This window comes from Stenella coeruleoalba (assembly GCF_951394435.1).
Source record: "Stenella coeruleoalba genome assembly, chromosome: 9".
Classification (NCBI taxonomy): Eukaryota; Metazoa; Chordata; class Mammalia; order Artiodactyla; family Delphinidae; genus Stenella; species Stenella coeruleoalba.
The window spans coordinates 9,604,525-9,624,917 of record NC_137155.1 but is presented as its reverse complement, the minus strand read 5'-3'; the positions used below and the strand labels follow the sequence as shown (position 1 = coordinate 9,624,917).

The window sequence follows — 20,393 nt, the reverse complement described above, 5'->3', positions numbered from 1 at the left end:
AGGCAGGTAGAGGGTCACTGCAACCGAATCCCACAAATGCACTACAGACACCAGCAACTGGACAGTATCAAGCGTTAAGATACCTATGCTAAAAAGAGCCATTCACCAAGAGGTGGGCAAACTTTGGAACCAGATGCTAATCGGGTCAATTTCTCACGGAAGTCCGGACGAAGATGACACTGACTTCTCACTGTAGACGCAGCAATGAGACTCACTCACAGCGAGGCCACCCTTGTCGCCCGGCCCGTGAACGGATTCCCTCTGCTCAGACTAGGGAGGAACCGTAAGGCGTTCAACACACACGGTACGGGGGAGATCACGACCATTAAAATACAAGCAGTGAAAGCATCCTGAGGTGACACCACCCTGCCTGTGGCTTTTGTCCTGGCCTGCAGTACCATACCAACCATCTGCCCTCAGTCCCCACAGCCGATGCTGAACACTGGAGAGGCCGTGTAACCACAGACCACAGGGTTAATAAAAGGGGGCTTCCTTGGGGCCGGGGAGAAGACAGGTGAGATCTTTCAAATCCTATTCCCCACGGAGCAGCGAACCCAAATCATCGGGGACTTACCTGCGACTCCCGGGCCGTTTTACAATGTCTTCTCCTGGGGATAGGTCCCGTGGGCAGGGCCAAAGCAAGTTACTGTCCAGATCGATACTTGGCAACGGTCCTGCGGTGGTCAATAGTTGGACTTGGATGGCGTGGACTACTTGCCTCTGGGTTAACATGGCTTAGCCACAGGGTTGATTACTCCTGCGACGTTCAGCTAGAGTTCATGGGGCTTGAGTCAGCCTCCTCGTCCACACGTGGAGAGGGGGTTTCAGTCTCTATTAAGTAGTCCATTCATCCTTTCATTAGCCTGGCAGTAGTAGGGTCATAAAGCAGGTGGAAATACCAGCATATGTCATTTTTCATCAGCCCATTCCTGAACCTCCTGGTCAGTAAAGTGGGTTCCTTGGTCACTATCGATATCCATGGGGGTCCCGTATGTTATGGACAGCTGCTCTAGACCCCACACTGTTTTCCTGCGTTGCTTGATGACTCGGATTGACCTTCTGTAATGCCTCCCACCTGTTGTAACACAATGTAGACGGCATATAGCTGATCCATCCCACTATATCGTGCCTCTGACCCCTTTCGTTGCTGGGACCAGAAGCCCAAGGGTACCCATTAGTTTGCCGTTGCCTCAGGTCCCAAACAACCCCTTCCGCTTAAGTAGCCACATCCAGTTTGCAAGTCGATCCCTGAGTTAATAACCCCACAGCCTGGGTCTGTAATCGCTTACAGGTGGTGGTTCAGGGGTACACTTGTCTTACCGGACCAGATAACACGCAAGCGTTTGATAGATAATGCAGGTCATTGCATTTTGTCTGTATTCACTAGCCATCCCCGTGCAGTCAGGTGAGCCACGAGCACCGGGCTGCCACTTTGAAAGTGGAAAGAGACTCAGACTTTCGGGTCCCACACGCTCGTGGACGGCCACCTTGGGATTTCTCCCCCACGGCTTCCCTTCCCGTCCTTCTTTCCTGACATCGCGGGGCTCCTAGGAGTTTTCTCGGCTTCCCAGCTGCCTCACCAATTGTCGGGCTGCACCCCGCAGGCCTGCAAGGCCTGTAACTTCTCAGCCTCAGAACCAAAGAAAGAGCCCGCACACAGTGACCGAGACATCAACAGGTTACTAGATGGGGGATCTTACCAGTCCGAGTAAAGGGTCCTGGAGCAATACTCCACCACGTCCGGCCAACAGCAAGCAGGACGTGGCAACCACCCACACTGCTCTGGGGAGGAGGAGGCTACCATTTATAGGGGGAATCGATGTCAGATTGGCTCATCAGTTACCAGGGAAACCAGCGGGTGGGGCTGGGGGCAAGCCTGTAGGCAGTTACTGATTAAGCCCGACGATTAAGGGGATTGGATAGTCATGTGAGTGAAGCAGGGACTGGTCAAGCGGGGGATGTAAAGAGCAAGAGAACGGCCACCTCGAGTGGCCTGACCGTACACTCCACCCGTACAGCATCCTATCCAAGCCTTACAATGTTGTCCACCCCTCTCCCGCGATAGCCCTGGGTTCAGGCAGGTAGAGGGTCACTGCAACCGAATCCCACAAATGCACTACAGACACCAGCAACTGGACAGTATCAAGCGTTAAGATACCTATGCTAAAAAGAGCCATTCACCAAGAGGTGGGCAAACTTTGGAACCAGATGCTAATCGGGTCAATTTCTCACGGAAGTCCGGACGAAGATGACACTGACTTCTCACTGTAGACGCAGCAATGAGACTCACTCACAGCGAGGCCACCCTTGTCGCCCGGCCCGTGAACGGATTCCCTCTGCTCAGACTAGGGAGGAACCGTAAGGCGTTCAACACACACGGTACGGGGGAGATCACGACCATTAAAATACAAGCAGTGAAAGCATCCTGAGGTGACACCACCCTGCCTGTGGCTTTTGTCCTGGCCTGCAGTACCATACCAACCATCTGCCCTCAGTCCCCACAGCCGATGCTGAACACTGGAGAGGCCGTGTAACCACAGACCACAGGGTTAATAAAAGGGGGCTTCCTTGGGGCCGGGGAGAAGACAGGTGAGATCTTTCAAATCCTATTCCCCACGGAGCAGCGAACCCAAATCATCGGGGACTTACCTGCGACTCCCGGGCCGTTTTACAATGTCTTCTCCTGGGGATAGGTCCCGTGGGCAGGGCCAAAGCAAGTTACTGTCCAGATCGATACTTGGCAACGGTCCTGCGGTGGTCAATAGTTGGACTTGGATGGCGTGGACTAGTTGCCTCTGGGTTAACATGGCTTAGCCACAGGGTTGATTACTCCTGCGACGTTCAGCTAGAGTTCATGGGGCTTGAGTCAGCCTCCTCGTCCACACGTGGAGAGCGGGTTTCAGTCTCTATTAAGTAGTGCATTCATCCTTTCATTAGCCTGGCAGTAGTAGGGTCATAAAGCAGGTGGAAATACCAGCATATGTCATTTTTCATCAGCCCATTCCTGAACCTCCTGGTCAGTAAAGTGGGTTCCTTGGTCACTATCGATATCCATGGGGGTCCCGTATGTTATGGACAGCTGCTCTAGACCCCACACTGTTTTCCTGCGTTGCTTGATGACTCGGATTGACCTTCTGTAATGCCTCCCACCTGTTGTAACACAATGTAGACGGCATATAGCTGATCCATCCCACTATATCGTGCCTCTGACCCCTTTCGTTGCTGGGACCAGAAGCCCAAGGGTACCCATTAGTTTGCCGTTGCCTCAGGTCCCAAACAACCCCTTCCGCTTAAGTAGCCACATCCAGTTTGCAAGTCGATCCCTGAGTTAATAACCGCACAGCCTGGGTCTGTAATCGCTTACAGGTGGTGGTTCAGGGGTACACTTGTCTTACCGGACCAGATAACACGCAAGCGTTTGATAGATAATGCAGGTCATTGCATTTTGTCTGTATTCACTAGCCATCCCCGTGCAGTCAGGTGAGCCACGAGCACCGGGCTGCCACTTTGAAAGTGGAAAGAGACTCAGACTTTCGGGTCCCACACGCTCGTGGACGGCCACCTTGGGATTTCTCCCCCACGGCTTCCCTTCCCGTCCTTCTTTCCTGACATCGCGGGGCTCCTAGGAGTTTTCTCGGCTTCCCAGCTGCCTCACCAATTGTCGGGCTGCACCCCGCAGGCCTGCAAGGCCTGTAACTTCTCAGCCTCAGAACCAAAGAAAGAGCCCGCACACAGTGACCGAGACATCAACAGGTTACTAGATGGGGGATCTTACCAGTCCGAGTAAAGGGTCCTGGAGCAATACTCCACCACGTCCGGCCAACAGCAAGCAGGACGTGGCAACCACCCACACTGCTCTGGGGAGGAGGAGGCTACCATTTATAGGGGGAATCGATGTCAGATTGGCTCATCAGTTACCAGGGAAACCAGCGGGTGGGGCTGGGGGCAAGCCTGTAGGCAGTTACTGATTAAGCCCGACGATTAAGGGGATTGGATAGTCATGTGAGTGAAGCAGGGACTGGTCAAGCGGGGGATGTAAAGAGCAAGAGAACGGCCACCTCGAGTGGCCTGACCGTACACTCCACCCGTACAGCATCCTATCCAAGCCTTACAATGTTGTCCACCCCTCTCCCGCGATAGCCCTGGGTTCAGGCAGGTAGAGGGTCACTGCAACCGAATCCCACAAATGCACTACAGACACCAGCAACTGGACAGTATCAAGCGTTAAGATACCTATGCTAAAAAGAGCCATTCACCAAGAGGTGGGCAAACTTTGGAACCAGATGCTAATCGGGTCAATTTCTCACGGAAGTCCGGACGAAGATGACACTGACTTCTCACTGTAGACGCAGCAATGAGACTCACTCACAGCGAGGCCACCCTTGTCGCCCGGCCCGTGAACGGATTCCCTCTGCTCAGACTAGGGAGGAACCGTAAGGCGTTCAACACACACGGTACGGGGGAGATCACGACCATTAAAATACAAGCAGTGAAAGCATCCTGAGGTGACACCACCCTGCCTGTGGCTTTTGTCCTGGCCTGCAGTACCATACCAACCATCTGCCCTCAGTCCCCACAGCCGATGCTGAACACTGGAGAGGCCGTGTAACCACAGACCACAGGGTTAATAAAAGGGGGCTTCCTTGGGGCCGGGGAGAAGACAGGTGAGATCTTTCAAATCCTATTCCCCACGGAGCAGCGAACCCAAATCATCGGGGACTTACCTGCGACTCCCGGGCCGTTTTACAATGTCTTCTCCTGGGGATAGGTCCCGTGGGCAGGGCCAAAGCAAGTTACTGTCCAGATCGATACTTGGCAACGGTCCTGCGGTGGTCAATAGTTGGACTTGGATGGCGTGGACTAGTTGCCTCTGGGTTAACATGGCTTAGCCACAGGGTTGATTACTCCTGCGACGTTCAGCTAGAGTTCATGGGGCTTGAGTCAGCCTCCTCGTCCACACGTGGAGAGCGGGTTTCAGTCTCTATTAAGTAGTGCATTCATCCTTTCATTAGCCTGGCAGTAGTAGGGTCATAAAGCAGGTGGAAATACCAGCATATGTCATTTTTCATCAGCCCATTCCTGAACCTCCTGGTCAGTAAAGTGGGTTCCTTGGTCACTATCGATATCCATGGGGGTCCCGTATGTTATGGACAGCTGCTCTAGACCCCACACTGTTTTCCTGCGTTGCTTGATGACTCGGATTGACCTTCTGTAATGCCTCCCACCTGTTGTAACACAATGTAGACGGCATATAGCTGATCCATCCCACTATATCGTGCCTCTGACCCCTTTCGTTGCTGGGACCAGAAGCCCAAGGGTACCCATTAGTTTGCCGTTGCCTCAGGTCCCAAACAACCCCTTCCGCTTAAGTAGCCACATCCAGTTTGCAAGTCGATCCCTGAGTTAATAACCGCACAGCCTGGGTCTGTAATCGCTTACAGGTGGTGGTTCAGGGGTACACTTGTCTTACCGGACCAGATAACACGCAAGCGTTTGATAGATAATGCAGGTCATTGCATTTTGTCTGTATTCACTAGCCATCCCCGTGCAGTCAGGTGAGCCACGAGCACCGGGCTGCCACTTTGAAAGTGGAAAGAGACTCAGACTTTCGGGTCCCACACGCTCGTGGACGGCCACCTTGGGATTTCTCCCCCACGGCTTCCCTTCCCGTCCTTCTTTCCTGACATCGCGGGGCTCCTAGGAGTTTTCTCGGCTTCCCAGCTGCCTCACCAATTGTCGGGCTGCACCCCGCAGGCCTGCAAGGCCTGTAACTTCTCAGCCTCAGAACCAAAGAAAGAGCCCGCACACAGTGACCGAGACATCAACAGGTTACTAGATGGGGGATCTTACCAGTCCGAGTAAAGGGTCCTGGAGCAATACTCCACCACGTCCGGCCAACAGCAAGCAGGACGTGGCAACCACCCACACTGCTCTGGGGAGGAGGAGGCTACCATTTATAGGGGGAATCGATGTCAGATTGGCTCATCAGTTACCAGGGAAACCAGCGGGTGGGGCTGGGGGCAAGCCTGTAGGCAGTTACTGATTAAGCCCGACGATTAAGGGGATTGGATAGTCATGTGAGTGAAGCAGGGACTGGTCAAGCGGGGGATGTAAAGAGCAAGAGAACGGCCACCTCGAGTGGCCTGACCGTACACTCCACCCGTACAGCATCCTATCCAAGCCTTACAATGTTGTCCACCCCTCTCCCGCGATAGCCCTGGGTTCAGGCAGGTAGAGGGTCACTGCAACCGAATCCCACAAATGCACTACAGACACCAGCAACTGGACAGTGTCAAGCGTTAAGATACCTATGCTAAAAAGAGCCATTCACCAAGAGGTGGGCAAACTTTGGAACCAGATGCTAATCGGGTCAATTTCTCACGGAAGTCCGGACGAAGATGACACTGGCTTCTCACTGTAGACGCAGCAATGAGACTCACTCACAGCGAGGCCACCCTTGTCGCCCGGCCCGTGAACGGATTCCCTCTGCTCAGACTAGGGAGGAACCGTAAGGCGTTCAACACACACGGTACGGGGGAGATCACGACCATTAAAATACAAGCAGTGAAAGCATCCTGAGGTGACACCACCCTGCCTGTGGCTTTTGTCCTGGCCTGCAGTACCATACCAACCACCTGCCCTCAGTCCCCACAGCCGATGCTGAACACTGGAGAGGCCGTGTAACCACAGACCACAGGGTTAATAAAAGGGGGCTTCCTTGGGGCCGGGGAGAAGACAGGTGAGATCGTTCAAATCCTATTCCCCACGGAGCAGCGAACCCAAATCATCGGGGACTTACCTGCGACTCCCGGGCCGTTTTACAATGTCTTCTCCTGGGGATAGGTCCCGTGGGCAGGGCCAAAGCAAGTTACTGTCCAGATCGATACTTGGCAACGGTCCTGCGGTGGTCAATAGTTGGACTTGGATGGCGTGGACTAGTTGCCTCTGGGTTAACATGGCTTAGCCACAGGGTTGATTACTCCTGCGACGTTCAGCTAGAGTTCATGGGGCTTGAGTTAGCCTCCTCGTCCACACGTGGAGAGGGGGTTTCAGTCTCTATTAAGTAGTGCATTCATCCTTTCATTAGCCTGGCAGTAGTAGGGTCATAAAGCAGGTGGAAATACCAGCATATGTCATTTTTCATCAGCCCATTCCTGAACCTCCTGGTCAGTAAAGTGGGTTCCTTGGTCACTATCGATATCCATGGGGGTCCCGTATGTTATGGACAGCTGCTCTAGACCCCACACTGTTTTCCTGCGTTGCTTGATGACTCGGATTGACCTTCTGTAATGCCTCCCACCTGTTGTAACACAATGTAGACGGCATATAGCTGATCCATCCCACTATATCGTGCCTCTGACCCCTTTCGTTGCTGGGACCAGAAGCCCAAGGGTACCCATTAGTTTGCCGTTGCCTCAGGTCCCAAACAACCCCTTCCGCTTAAGTAGCCACATCCAGTTTGCAAGTCGATCCCTGAGTTAATAACCCCACAGCCTGGGTCTGTAATCGCTTACAGGTGGTGGTTCAGGGGTACACTTGTCTTACCGGACCAGATAACACGCAAGCGTTTGATAGATAATGCAGGTCATTGCATTTTGTCTGTATTCACTAGCCATCCCCGTGCAGTCAGGTGAGCCACGAGCACCGGGCTGCCACTTTGAAAGTGGAAAGAGACTCAGACTTTCGGGTCCCACACGCTCGTGGACGGCCACCTTGGGATTTCTCCCCCACGGCTTCCCTTCCCGTCCTTCTTTCCTGACATCGCGGGGCTCCTAGGAGTTTTCTCGGCTTCCCAGCTGCCTCACCAATTGTCGGGCTGCACCCCGCAGGCCTGCAAGGCCTGTAACTTCTCAGCCTCAGAACCAAAGAAAGAGCCCGCACACAGTGACCGAGACATCAACAGGTTACTAGATGGGGGATCTTACCAGTCCGAGTAAAGGGTCCTGGAGCAATACTCCACCACGTCCGGCCAACAGCAAGCAGGACGTGGCAACCACCCACACTGCTCTGGGGAGGAGGAGGCTACCATTTATAGGGGGAATCGATGTCAGATTGGCTCATCAGTTACCAGGGAAACCAGCGGGTGGGGCTGGGGGCAAGCCTGTAGGCAGTTACTGATTAAGCCCGATGATTAAGGGGATTGGATAGTCATGTGAGTGAAGCAGGGACTGGTCAAGCGGGGGATGTAAAGAGCAAGAGAACGGCCACCTCGAGTGGCCTGACCGTACACTCCACCCGTACAGCATTCTATCCAAGCCTTACAATGTTGTCCACTCCTCTCCCGGGATAACCCTGGGTTCAGGCAGGTAGAGGGTCACGGCAACCGAATCCCACAAATGCACTACAGACACCAGCAACTGGACAGTGTCAAGCGTTAAGATACCTATGCTAGAAAGAGCCATTCACCAAGAGGTGGGCAAACTTTGGAACCAGATGCTAATCGGGTCAATTTCTCACGGAAGTCCGGACGAAGATGACACTGGCTTCTCACTGTAGACGCAGCAATGAGACTCACTCACAGCGAGGCCACCCTTGTCGCCCGGCCCGTGAACGGATTCCCTCTGCTCAGACTAGGGAGGAACCGTAAGGCGTTCAACACACACGGTACGGGGGAGATCACGACCATTAAAATACAAGCAGTGAAAGCATCCTGAGGTGACACCACCCTGCCTGTGGCTTTTGTCCTGGCCTGCAGTAGCATACCACCCATCTGCCCTCAGTCCCCACAGCCGATGCTGAACACTGGAGAGGCCGTGTAACCACAGACCACAGGGTTAATAAAAGGGGGCTTCCTTGGGGCCGGGGAGAAGACAGGTGAGATCTTTCAAATCCTATTCCCCATGGAGCAGCGAACCCAAATCATCGGGGACTTACCTGCGACTCCCGGGCCGTTTTACAATGTCTTCTCCTGGGGATAGGTCCCGTGGGCAGGGCCAAAGCAAGTTACTGTCCAGATCGATACTTGGCAACGGTCCTGCGGTGGTCAATAGTTGGACTTGGATGGCGTGGACTAGTTGCCTCTGGGTTAACATGGCTTAGCCACAGGGTTGATTACTCCTGCGACGTTCAGCTAGAGTTCATGGGGCTTGAGTCAGCCTCCTCGTCCACACGTGGAGAGCGGGTTTCAGTCTCTATTAAGTAGTGCATTCATCCTTTCATTAGCCTGGCAGTAGTAGGGTCATAAAGCAGGTGGAAATACCAGCATATGTCATTTTTCATCAGCCCATTCCTGAACCTCCTGGTCAGTAAAGTGGGTTCCTTGGTCACTATCGATATCCATGGGGGTCCCGTATGTTATGGACAGCTGCTCTAGACCCCACACTGTTTTCCTGCGTTGCTTGATGACTCGGATTGACCTTCTGTAATGCCTCCCACCTGTTGTAACACAATGTAGACGGCATATAGCTGATCCATCCCACTATATCGTGCCTCTGACCCCTTTCGTTGCTGGGACCAGAAGCCCAAGGGTACCCATTAGTTTGCCGTTGCCTCAGGTCCCAAACAACCCCTTCCGCTTAAGTAGCCACATCCAGTTTGCAAGTCGATCCCTGAGTTAATAACCCCACAGCCTGGGTCTGTAATCGCTTACAGGTGGTGGTTCAGGGGTACACTTGTCTTACCGGACCAGATAACACGCAAGCGTTTGATAGATAATGCAGGTCATTGCATTTTGTCTGTATTCACTAGCCATCCCCGTGCAGTCAGGTGAGCCACGAGCACCGGGCTGCCACTTTGAAAGTGGAAAGAGACTCAGACTTTCGGGTCCCACACGCTCGTGGACGGCCACCTTGGGATTTCTCCCCCACGGCTTCCCTTCCCGTCCTTCTTTCCTGACATCGCGGGGCTCCTAGGAGTTTTCTCGGCTTCCCAGCTGCCTCACCAATTGTCGGGCTGCACCCCGCAGGCCTGCAAGGCCTGTAACTTCTCAGCCTCAGAACCAAAGAAAGAGCCCGCACACAGTGACCGAGACATCAACAGGTTACTAGATGGGGGATCTTACCAGTCCGAGTAAAGGGTCCTGGAGCAATACTCCACCACGTCCGGCCAACAGCAAGCAGGACGTGGCAACCACCCACACTGCTCTGGGGAGGAGGAGGCTACCATTTATAGGGGGAATCGATGTCAGATTGGCTCATCAGTTACCAGGGAAACCAGCGGGTGGGGCTGGGGGCAAGCCTGTAGGCAGTTACTGATTAAGCCCGATGATTAAGGGGATTGGATAGTCATGTGAGTGAAGCAGGGACTGGTCAAGCGGGGGATGTAAAGAGCAAGAGAACGGCCACCTCGAGTGGCCTGACCGTACACTCCACCCGTACAGCATTCTATCCAAGCCTTACAATGTTGTCCACTCCTCTCCCGGGATAACCCTGGGTTCAGGCAGGTAGAGGGTCACGGCAACCGAATCCCACAAATGCACTACAGACACCAGCAACTGGACAGTGTCAAGCGTTAAGATACCTATGCTAGAAAGAGCCATTCACCAAGAGGTGGGCAAACTTTGGAACCAGATGCTAATCGGGTCAATTTCTCACGAAGTCCGGACGAAGATGACACTGGCTTCTCACTGTAGACGCAGCAATGAGACTCACTCACAGCGAGGCCACCCTTGTCGCCCGGCCCGTGAACGGATTCCCTCTGCTCAGACTAGGGAGGAACCGTAAGGCGTTCAACACACACGGTACGGGGGAGATCACGACCATTAAAATACAAGCAGTGAAAGCATCCTGAGGTGACACCACCCTGCCTGTGGCTTTTGTCCTGGCCTGCAGTAGCATACCACCCATCTGCCCTCAGTCCCCACAGCCGATGCTGAACACTGGAGAGGCCGTGTAACCACAGACCACAGGGTTAATAAAAGGGGGCTTCCTTGGGGCCGGGGAGAAGACAGGTGAGATCTTTCAAATCCTATTCCCCACGGAGCAGCGAACCCAAATCATCGGGGACTTACCTGCGACTCCCGGGCCGTTTTACAATGTCTTCTCCTGGGGATAGGTCCCGTGGGCAGGGCCAAAGCAAGTTACTGTCCAGATCGATACTTGGCAACGGTCCTGCGGTGGTCAATAGTTGGACTTGGATGGCGTGGACTAGTTGCCTCTGGGTTAACATGGCTTAGCCACAGGGTTGATTACTCCTGCGACGTTCAGCTAGAGTTCATGGGGCTTGAGTCAGCCTCCTCGTCCACACGTGGAGAGCGGGTTTCAGTCTCTATTAAGTAGTCCATTCATCCTTTCATTAGCCTGGCAGTAGTAGGGTCATAAAGCAGGTGGAAATACCAGCATATGTCATTTTTCATCAGCCCATTCCTGAACCTCCTGGTCAGTAAAGTGGGTTCCTTGGTCACTATCGATATCCATGGGGGTCCCGTATGTTATGGACAGCTGCTCTAGACCCCACACTGTTTTCTTGCGTTGCTTGATGACTCGGATTGACCTTCTGTAATGCCTCCCACCTGTTGTAACACAATGTAGACGGCATATAGCTGATCCATCCCACTATATCGTGCCTCTGACCCCTTTCGTTGCTGGGACCAGAAGCCCAAGGGTACCCATTAGTTTGCCGTTGCCTCAGGTCCCAAACAACCCCTTCCGCTTAAGTAGCCACATCCAGTTTGCAAGTCGATCCCTGAGTTAATAACCCCACAGCCTGGGTCTGTAATCGCTTACAGGTGGTGGTTCAGGGGTACACTTGTCTTACCGGACCAGATAACACGCAAGCGTTTGATAGATAATGCAGGTCATTGCATTTTGTCTGTATTCACTAGCCATCCCCGTGCAGTCAGGTGAGCCACGAGCACCGGGCTGCCACTTTGAAAGTGGAAAGAGACTCAGACTTTCGGGTCCCACACGCTCGTGGACGGCCACCTTGGGATTTCTCCCCCACGGCTTCCCTTCCCGTCCTTCTTTCCTGACATCGCGGGGCTCCTAGGAGTTTTCTCGGCTTCCCAGCTGCCTCACCAATTGTCGGGCTGCACCCCGCAGGCCTGCAAGGCCTGTAACTTCTCAGCCTCAGAACCAAAGAAAGAGCCCGCACACAGTGACCGAGACATCAACAGGTTACTAGATGGGGGATCTTACCAGTCCGAGTAAAGGGTCCTGGAGCAATCCTCCACCACGTCCGGCCAACAGCAAGCATGACGTGGCAACCACCCACACTGCTCTGGGGAGAAGGAGGCTACCATTTATAGGGGTAATGGATGTCAGATTGGCTCATCAGTTACCAGGGAAACCAGCAGGTGGGGCTGGGGGCAAGCCTGTAGGCAGTTACTGATTAAGCCCGATGATTAAGGGGATTGGATAGTCATGTGAGTGAAGCAGGGACTGGTCAAGCGGGGGATGTAAAGAGCAAGAGAACGGCCACCTCCAGTGGCCTGACCGTACACTCCACCCGTACAGCATTCTATCCAAGCCTTACAATGTTGTCCACCCCTCTCCCGCGATAGCCCTGGGTTCAGGCAGGTAGAGGGTCACTGCAACCGAATCCCACAAATGCCCTACAGACACCAGCAACTGGACAGTGTCAAGCGTTAATATACCTATGCTAAAAAGAGCCATTCACCAAGAGGTGGGCAAACTTTGGAACCAGATGCTAATCGGGTCAATTTCTCACGGAAGTCCGGACGAAGATGACACTGGCTTCTCACTGTAGACGCAGCAATGAGACTCACTCACAGCGAGGCCACCCTTGTCGCCCGGCCCGTGAACGGATTCCCTCTGCTCAGACTAGGGAGGAACCGTAAGGCGTTCAACACACACGGTACGGGGGAGATCACGACCATTAAAATACAAGCAGTGAAAGCATCCTGAGGTGACACCACCCTGCCTGTGGCTTTTGTCCTGGCCTGCAGTACCATACCAACCATCTGCCCTCAGTCCCCACAGCCGATGCTGAACACTGGAGAGGCCGTGTAACCACAGACCACAGGGTTAATAAAAGGGGGCTTCCTTGGGGCCGGGGAGAAGACAGGTGAGATCTTTCAAATCCTATTCCCCACGGAGCAGCGAACCCAAATCATCGGGGACTTACCTGCGACTCCCGGGCCGTTTTACAATGTCTTCTCCTGGGGATAGGTCCCGTGGGCAGGGCCAAAGCAAGTTACTGTCCAGATCGATACTTGGCAACGGTCCTGCGGTGGTCAATAGTTGGACTTGGATGGCGTGGACTAGTTGCCTCTGGGTTAACATGGCTTAGCCACAGGGTTGATTACTCCTGCGACGTTCAGCTAGAGTTCATGGGGCTTGAGTCAGCCTCCTCGTCCACACGTGGAGAGCGGGTTTCAGTCTCTATTAAGTAGTGCATTCATCCTTTCATTAGCCTGGCAGTAGTAGGGTCATAAAGCAGGTGGAAATACCAGCATATGTCATTTTTCATCAGCCCATTCCTGAACCTCCTGGTCAGTAAAGTGGGTTCCTTGGTCACTATCGATATCCATGGGGGTCCCGTATGTTATGGACAGCTGCTCTAGACCCCACACTGTTTTCCTGCGTTGCTTGATGACTCGGATTGACCTTCTGTAATGCCTCCCACCTGTTGTAACACAATGTAGACGGCATATAGCTGATCCATCCCACTATATCGTGCCTCTGACCCCTTTCGTTGCTGGGACCAGAAGCCCAAGGGTACCCATTAGTTTGCCGTTGCCTCAGGTCCCAAACAACCCCTTCCGCTTAAGTAGCCACATCCAGTTTGCAAGTCGATCCCTGAGTTAATAACCCCACAGCCTGGGTCTGTAATCGCTTACAGGTGGTGGTTCAGGGGTACACTTGTCTTACCGGACCAGATAACACGCAAGCGTTTGATAGATAATGCAGGTCATTGCATTTTGTCTGTATTCACTAGCCATCCCCGTGCAGTCAGGTGAGCCACGAGCACCGGGCTGCCACTTTGAAAGTGGAAAGAGACTCAGACTTTCGGGTCCCACACGCTCGTGGACGGCCACCTTGGGATTTCTCCCCCACGGCTTCCCTTCCCGTCCTTCTTTCCTGACATCGCGGGGCTCCTAGGAGTTTTCTCGGCTTCCCAGCTGCCTCACCAATTGTCGGGCTGCACCCCGCAGGCCTGCAAGGCCTGTAACTTCTCAGCCTCAGAACCAAAGAAAGAGCCCGCACACAGTGACCGAGACATCAACAGGTTACTAGATGGGGGATCTTACCAGTCCGAGTAAAGGGTCCTGGAGCAATACTCCACCACGTCCGGCCAACAGCAAGCAGGACGTGGCAACCACCCACACTGCTCTGGGGAGGAGGAGGCTACCATTTATAGGGGGAATCGATGTCAGATTGGCTCATCAGTTACCAGGGAAACCAGCGGGTGGGGCTGGGGGCAAGCCTGTAGGCAGTTACTGATTAAGCCCGATGATTAAGGGGATTGGATAGTCATGTGAGTGAAGCAGGGACTGGTCAAGCGGGGGATGTAAAGAGCAAGAGAACGGCCACCTCGAGTGGCCTGACCGTACACTCCACCCGTACAGCATTCTATCCAAGCCTTACAATGTTGTCCACTCCTCTCCCGGGATAACCCTGGGTTCAGGCAGGTAGAGGGTCACGGCAACCGAATCCCACAAATGCACTACAGACACCAGCAACTGGACAGTGTCAAGCGTTAAGATACCTATGCTAGAAAGAGCCATTCACCAAGAGGTGGGCAAACTTTGGAACCAGATGCTAATCGGGTCAATTTCTCACGGAAGTCCGGACGAAGATGACACTGGCTTCTCACTGTAGACGCAGCAATGAGACTCACTCACAGCGAGGCCACCCTTGTCGCCCGGCCCGTGAACGGATTCCCTCTGCTCAGACTAGGGAGGAACCGTAAGGCGTTCAACACACACGGTACGGGGGAGATCACGACCATTAAAATACAAGCAGTGAAAGCATCCTGAGGTGACACCACCCTGCCTGTGGCTTTTGTCCTGGCCTGCAGTAGCATACCACCCATCTGCCCTCAGTCCCCACAGCCGATGCTGAACACTGGAGAGGCCGTGTAACCACAGACCACAGGGTTAATAAAAGGGGGCTTCCTTGGGGCCGGGGAGAAGACAGGTGAGATCTTTCAAATCCTATTCCCCATGGAGCAGCGAACCCAAATCATCGGGGACTTACCTGCGACTCCCGGGCCGTTTTACAATGTCTTCTCCTGGGGATAGGTCCCGTGGGCAGGGCCAAAGCAAGTTACTGTCCAGATCGATACTTGGCAACGGTCCTGCGGTGGTCAATAGTTGGACTTGGATGGCGTGGACTAGTTGCCTCTGGGTTAACATGGCTTAGCCACAGGGTTGATTACTCCTGCGACGTTCAGCTAGAGTTCATGGGGCTTGAGTCAGCCTCCTCGTCCACACGTGGAGAGCGGGTTTCAGTCTCTATTAAGTAGTCCATTCATCCTTTCATTAGCCTGGCAGTAGTAGGGTCATAAAGCAGGTGGAAATACCAGCATATGTCATTTTTCATCAGCCCATTCCTGAACCTCCTGGTCAGTAAAGTGGGTTCCTTGGTCACTATCGATATCCATGGGGGTCCCGTATGTTATGGACAGCTGCTCTAGACCCCACACTGTTTTCTTGCGTTGCTTGATGACTCGGATTGACCTTCTGTAATGCCTCCCACCTGTTGTAACACAATGTAGACGGCATATAGCTGATCCATCCCACTATATCGTGCCTCTGACCCCTTTCGTTGCTGGGACCAGAAGCCCAAGGGTACCCATTAGTTTGCCGTTGCCTCAGGTCCCAAACAACCCCTTCCGCTTAAGTAGCCACATCCAGTTTGCAAGTCGATCCCTGAGTTAATAACCCCACAGCCTGGGTCTGTAATCGCTTACAGGTGGTGGTTCAGGGGTACACTTGTCTTACCGGACCAGATAACACGCAAGCGTTTGATAGATAATGCAGGTCATTGCATTTTGTCTGTATTCACTAGCCATCCCCGTGCAGTCAGGTGAGCCACGAGCACCGGGCTGCCACTTTGAAAGTGGAAAGAGACTCAGACTTTCGGGTCCCACACGCTCGTGGACGGCCACCTTGGGATTTCTCCCCCACGGCTTCCCTTCCCGTCCTTCTTTCCTGACATCGCGGGGCTCCTAGGAGTTTTCTCGGCTTCCCAGCTGCCTCACCAATTGTCGGGCTGCACCCCGCAGGCCTGCAAGGCCTGTAACTTCTCAGCCTCAGAACCAAAGAAAGAGCCCGCACACAGTGACCGAGACATCAACAGGTTACTAGATGGGGGATCTTACCAGTCCGAGTAAAGGGTCCTGGAGCAATACTCCACCACGTCCGGCCAACAGCAAGCAGGACGTGGCAACCACCCACACTGCTCTGGGGAGGAGGAGGCTACCATTTATAGGGGGAATCGATGTCAGATTGGCTCATCAGTTACCAGGGAAACCAGCGGGTGGGGCTGGGGGCAAGCCTGTAGGCAGTTACTGATTAAGCCCGATGATTAAGGGGATTGGATAGTCATGTGAGTGAAGCAGGGACTGGTCAAGCGGGGGATGTAAAGAGCAAGAGAACGGCCACCTCGAGTGGCCTGACCGTACACTCCACCCGTACAGCATTCTATCCAAGCCTTACAATGTTGTCCACTCCTCTCCCGGGATAACCCTGGGTTCAGGCAGGTAGAGGGTCACGGCAACCGAATCCCACAAATGCACTACAGACACCAGCAACTGGACAGTGTCAAGCGTTAAGATACCTATGCTAGAAAGAGCCATTCACCAAGAGGTGGGCAAACTTTGGAACCAGATGCTAATCAGGTCAATTTCTCACGAAGTCCGGACGAAGATGACACTGGCTTCTCACTGTAGACGCAGCAATGAGACTCACTCACAGCGAGGCCACCCTTGTCGCCCGGCCCGTGAACGGATTCCCTCTGCTCAGACTAGGGAGGAACCGTAAGGCGTTCAACACACACGGTACGGGGGAGATCACGACCATTAAAATACAAGCAGTGAAAGCATCCTGAGGTGACACCACCCTGCCTGTGGCTTTTGTCCTGGCCTGCAGTAGCATACCACCCATCTGCCCTCAGTCCCCACAGCCGATGCTGAACACTGGAGAGGCCGTGTAACCACAGACCACAGGGTTAATAAAAGGGGGCTTCCTTGGGGCCGGGGAGAAGACAGGTGAGATCTTTCAAATCCTATTCCCCATGGAGCAGCGAACCCAAATCATCGGGGACTTACCTGCGACTCCCGGGCCGTTTTACAATGTCTTCTCCTGGGGATAGGTCCCGTGGGCAGGGCCAAAGCAAGTTACTGTCCAGATCGATACTTGGCAACGGTCCTGCGGTGGTCAATAGTTGGACTTGGATGGCGTGGACTAGTTGCCTCTGGGTTAACATGGCTTAGCCACAGGGTTGATTACTCCTGCGACGTTCAGCTAGAGTTCATGGGGCTTGAGTCAGCCTCCTCGTCCACACGTGGAGAGCGGGTTTCAGTCTCTATTAAGTAGTCCATTCATCCTTTCATTAGCCTGGCAGTAGTAGGGTCATAAAGCAGGTGGAAATACCAGCATATGTCATTTTTCATCAGCCCATTCCTGAACCTCCTGGTCAGTAAAGTGGGTTCCTTGGTCACTATCGATATCCATGGGGGTCCCGTATGTTATGGACAGCTGCTCTAGACCCCACACTGTTTTCTTGCGTTGCTTGATGACTCGGATTGACCTTCTGTAATGCCTCCCACCTGTTGTAACACAATGTAGACGGCATATAGCTGATCCATCCCACTATATCGTGCCTCTGACCCCTTTCGTTGCTGGGACCAGAAGCCCAAGGGTACCCATTAGTTTGCCGTTGCCTCAGGTCCCAAACAACCCCTTCCGCTTAAGTAGCCACATCCAGTTTGCAAGTCGATCCCTGAGTTAATAACCCCACAGCCTGGGTCTGTAATCGCTTACAGGTGGTGGTTCAGGGGTACACTTGTCTTACCGGACCAGATAACACGCAAGCGTTTGATAGATAATGCAGGTCATTGCATTTTGTCTGTATTCACTAGCCATCCCCGTGCAGTCAGGTGAGCCACGAGCACCGGGCTGCCACTTTGAAAGTGGAAAGAGACTCAGACTTTCGGGTCCCACACGCTCGTGGACGGCCACCTTGGGATTTCTCCCCCACGGCTTCCCTTCCCGTCCTTCTTTCCTGACATCGCGGGGCTCCTAGGAGTTTTCTCGGCTTCCCAGCTGCCTCACCAATTGTCGGGCTGCACCCCGCAGGCCTGCAAGGCCTGTAACTTCTCAGCCTCAGAACCAAAGAAAGAGCCCGCACACAGTGACCGAGACATCAACAGGTTACTAGATGGGGGATCTTACCAGTCCGAGTAAAGGGTCCTGGAGCAATACTCCACCACGTCCGGCCAACAGCAAGCAGGACGTGGCAACCACCCACACTGCTCTGGGGAGGAGGAGGCTACCATTTATAGGGGGAATCGATGTCAGATTGGCTCATCAGTTACCAGGGAAACCAGCGGGTGGGGCTGGGGGCAAGCCTGTAGGCAGTTACTGATTAAGCCCGATGATTAAGGGGATTGGATAGTCATGTGAGTGAAGCAGGGACTGGTCAAGCGGGGGATGTAAAGAGCAAGAGAACGGCCACCTCGAGTGGCCTGACCGTACACTCCACCCGTACAGCATTCTATCCAAGCCTTACAATGTTGTCCACTCCTCTCCCGGGATAACCCTGGGTTCAGGCAGGTAGAGGGTCACGGCAACCGAATCCCACAAATGCACTACAGACACCAGCAACTGGACAGTGTCAAGCGTTAAGATACCTATGCTAGAAAGAGCCATTCACCAAGAGGTGGGCAAACTTTGGAACCAGATGCTAATCAGGTCAATTTCTCACGAAGTCCGGACGAAGATGACACTGGCTTCTCACTGTAGACGCAGCAATGAGACTCACTCACAGCGAGGCCACCCTTGTCGCCCGGCCCGTGAACGGATTCCCTCTGCTCAGACTAGGGAGGAACCGTAAGGCGTTCAACACACACGGTACGGGGGAGATCACGACCATTAAAATACAAGCAGTGAAAGCATTCTGAGATGACACCACCCTGCCTGTGGCTTTTGTCCTGGCCTGCAGTAGCATACCACCCATCTGCCCTCAGTCCCCACAGCCGATGCTGAACACTGGAGAGGCCGTGTAACCACAGACCACAGGGTTAATAAAAGGGGGCTTCCTTGGGGCCGGGGAGAAGACAGGTGAGATCTTTCAAATCCTATTCCCCACGGAGCAGCGAACCCAAATCATCGGGGACTTACCTGCGACTCCCGGGCCGTTTTACAATGTCTTCTCCTGGGGATAGGTCCCGTGGGCAGGGCCAAAGCAAGTTACTGTCCAGATCGATACTTGGCAACGGTCCTGCGGTGGTCAATAGTTGGACTTGGATGGCGTGGACTAGTTGCCTCTGGGTTAACATGGCTTAGCCACAGGGTTGATTACTCCTGCGACGTTCAGCTAGAGTTCATGGGGCTTGAGTTAGCCTCCTCGTCCACACGTGGAGAGCGGGTTTCAGTCTCTATTAAGTAGTGCATTCATCCTTTCATTAGCCTGGCAGTAGTAGGGTCATAAAGCAGGTGGAAATACCAGCATATGTCATTTTTCATCAGCCCATTCCTGAACCTCCTGGTCAGTAAAGTGGGTTCCTTGGTCACTATCGATATCCATGGGGGTCCCGTATGTTATGGACAGCTGCTCTAGACCCCACACTGTTTTCCTGCGTTGCTTGATGACTCGGATTGACCTTCTGTAATGCCTCCCACCTGTTGTAACACAATGTAGACGGCATATAGCTGATCCATCCCACTATATCGTGCCTCTGACCCCTTTCGTTGCTGGGACCAGAAGCCCAAGGGTACCCATTAGTTTGCCGTTGCCTCAGGTCCCAAACAACCCCTTCCGCTTAAGTAGCCACATCCAGTTTGCAAGTCGATCCCTGAGTTAATAACCCCACAGCCTGGGTCTGTAATCGCTTACAGGTGGTGGTTCAGGGGTACACTTGTCTTACCGGACCAGATAACACGCAAGCGTTTGATAGATAATCCAGGTCATTGCATTTTGTCTGTACTCACTAGCCATCCCCGTGCTGTCAGATGAGCCACGAGCACCGGGCTGCCACTTTGAAAGTGGAAAGAGACTCAGACTTTCGGGTCCCACACGCTCGTGGACGGCCACCTTGGGATTTCTCCCCCACAGCTTCCCTTCCCGTCCCTTCTTTCCTGATATCACGGGGCTCCTAGGAGTTTTCTCGGCTTCCCAGCTGCCTCACCAATTGTCGGGCTGCACCCCGCAGGCCTGCAAGGCCTGTAACTTCTCAGCCTCAGAACCAAAGAAAGAGCCCGCAGACAATGTCCGAGACATCAACAGCTTACTACACGGGGGATCTACCAGTCCGAAGTAAAGGGTCCT

General features: G+C 53.6%; 2 long non-coding RNA genes across 5 annotated transcripts; both read right to left on the bottom strand.

Moving 5' to 3' along the window:
• Positions 1-765: 765 nt before the first annotated feature.
• On the bottom strand, positions 766-6,999 carry LOC307191336. 3 transcript variants are annotated; one of them, XR_013829706.1, is made up of 8 exons: positions 6,800-6,999; positions 6,309-6,495; positions 5,851-5,932; positions 4,725-5,225; positions 3,776-4,420; positions 2,650-3,150; positions 2,159-2,345; positions 766-1,782 (listed from the first exon to the last, which is right to left on the bottom strand). It is a non-coding gene; the product is annotated as an uncharacterized lncRNA (long non-coding RNA). The 3 variants fall into 3 exon arrangements; XR_013829707.1 differs by having other exon boundaries at positions 766-2,345; positions 3,776-3,857; positions 4,234-4,420; XR_013829705.1 differs by having other exon boundaries at positions 766-2,345.
• Positions 7,000-12,538: 5,539 nt separating this feature from the next.
• On the bottom strand, positions 12,539-20,052 carry LOC307191582. 2 transcript variants are annotated; one of them, XR_013829803.1, is made up of 8 exons: positions 19,247-20,052; positions 18,757-18,942; positions 17,173-18,380; positions 16,683-16,868; positions 15,099-16,306; positions 14,150-14,794; positions 13,024-13,524; positions 12,539-12,719 (listed from the first exon to the last, which is right to left on the bottom strand). It is a non-coding gene; the product is annotated as an uncharacterized lncRNA (long non-coding RNA). The 2 variants fall into 2 exon arrangements; XR_013829802.1 differs by having other exon boundaries at positions 13,024-14,794.
• Between the last annotated feature and the right edge of the window lie 341 nt (positions 20,053-20,393).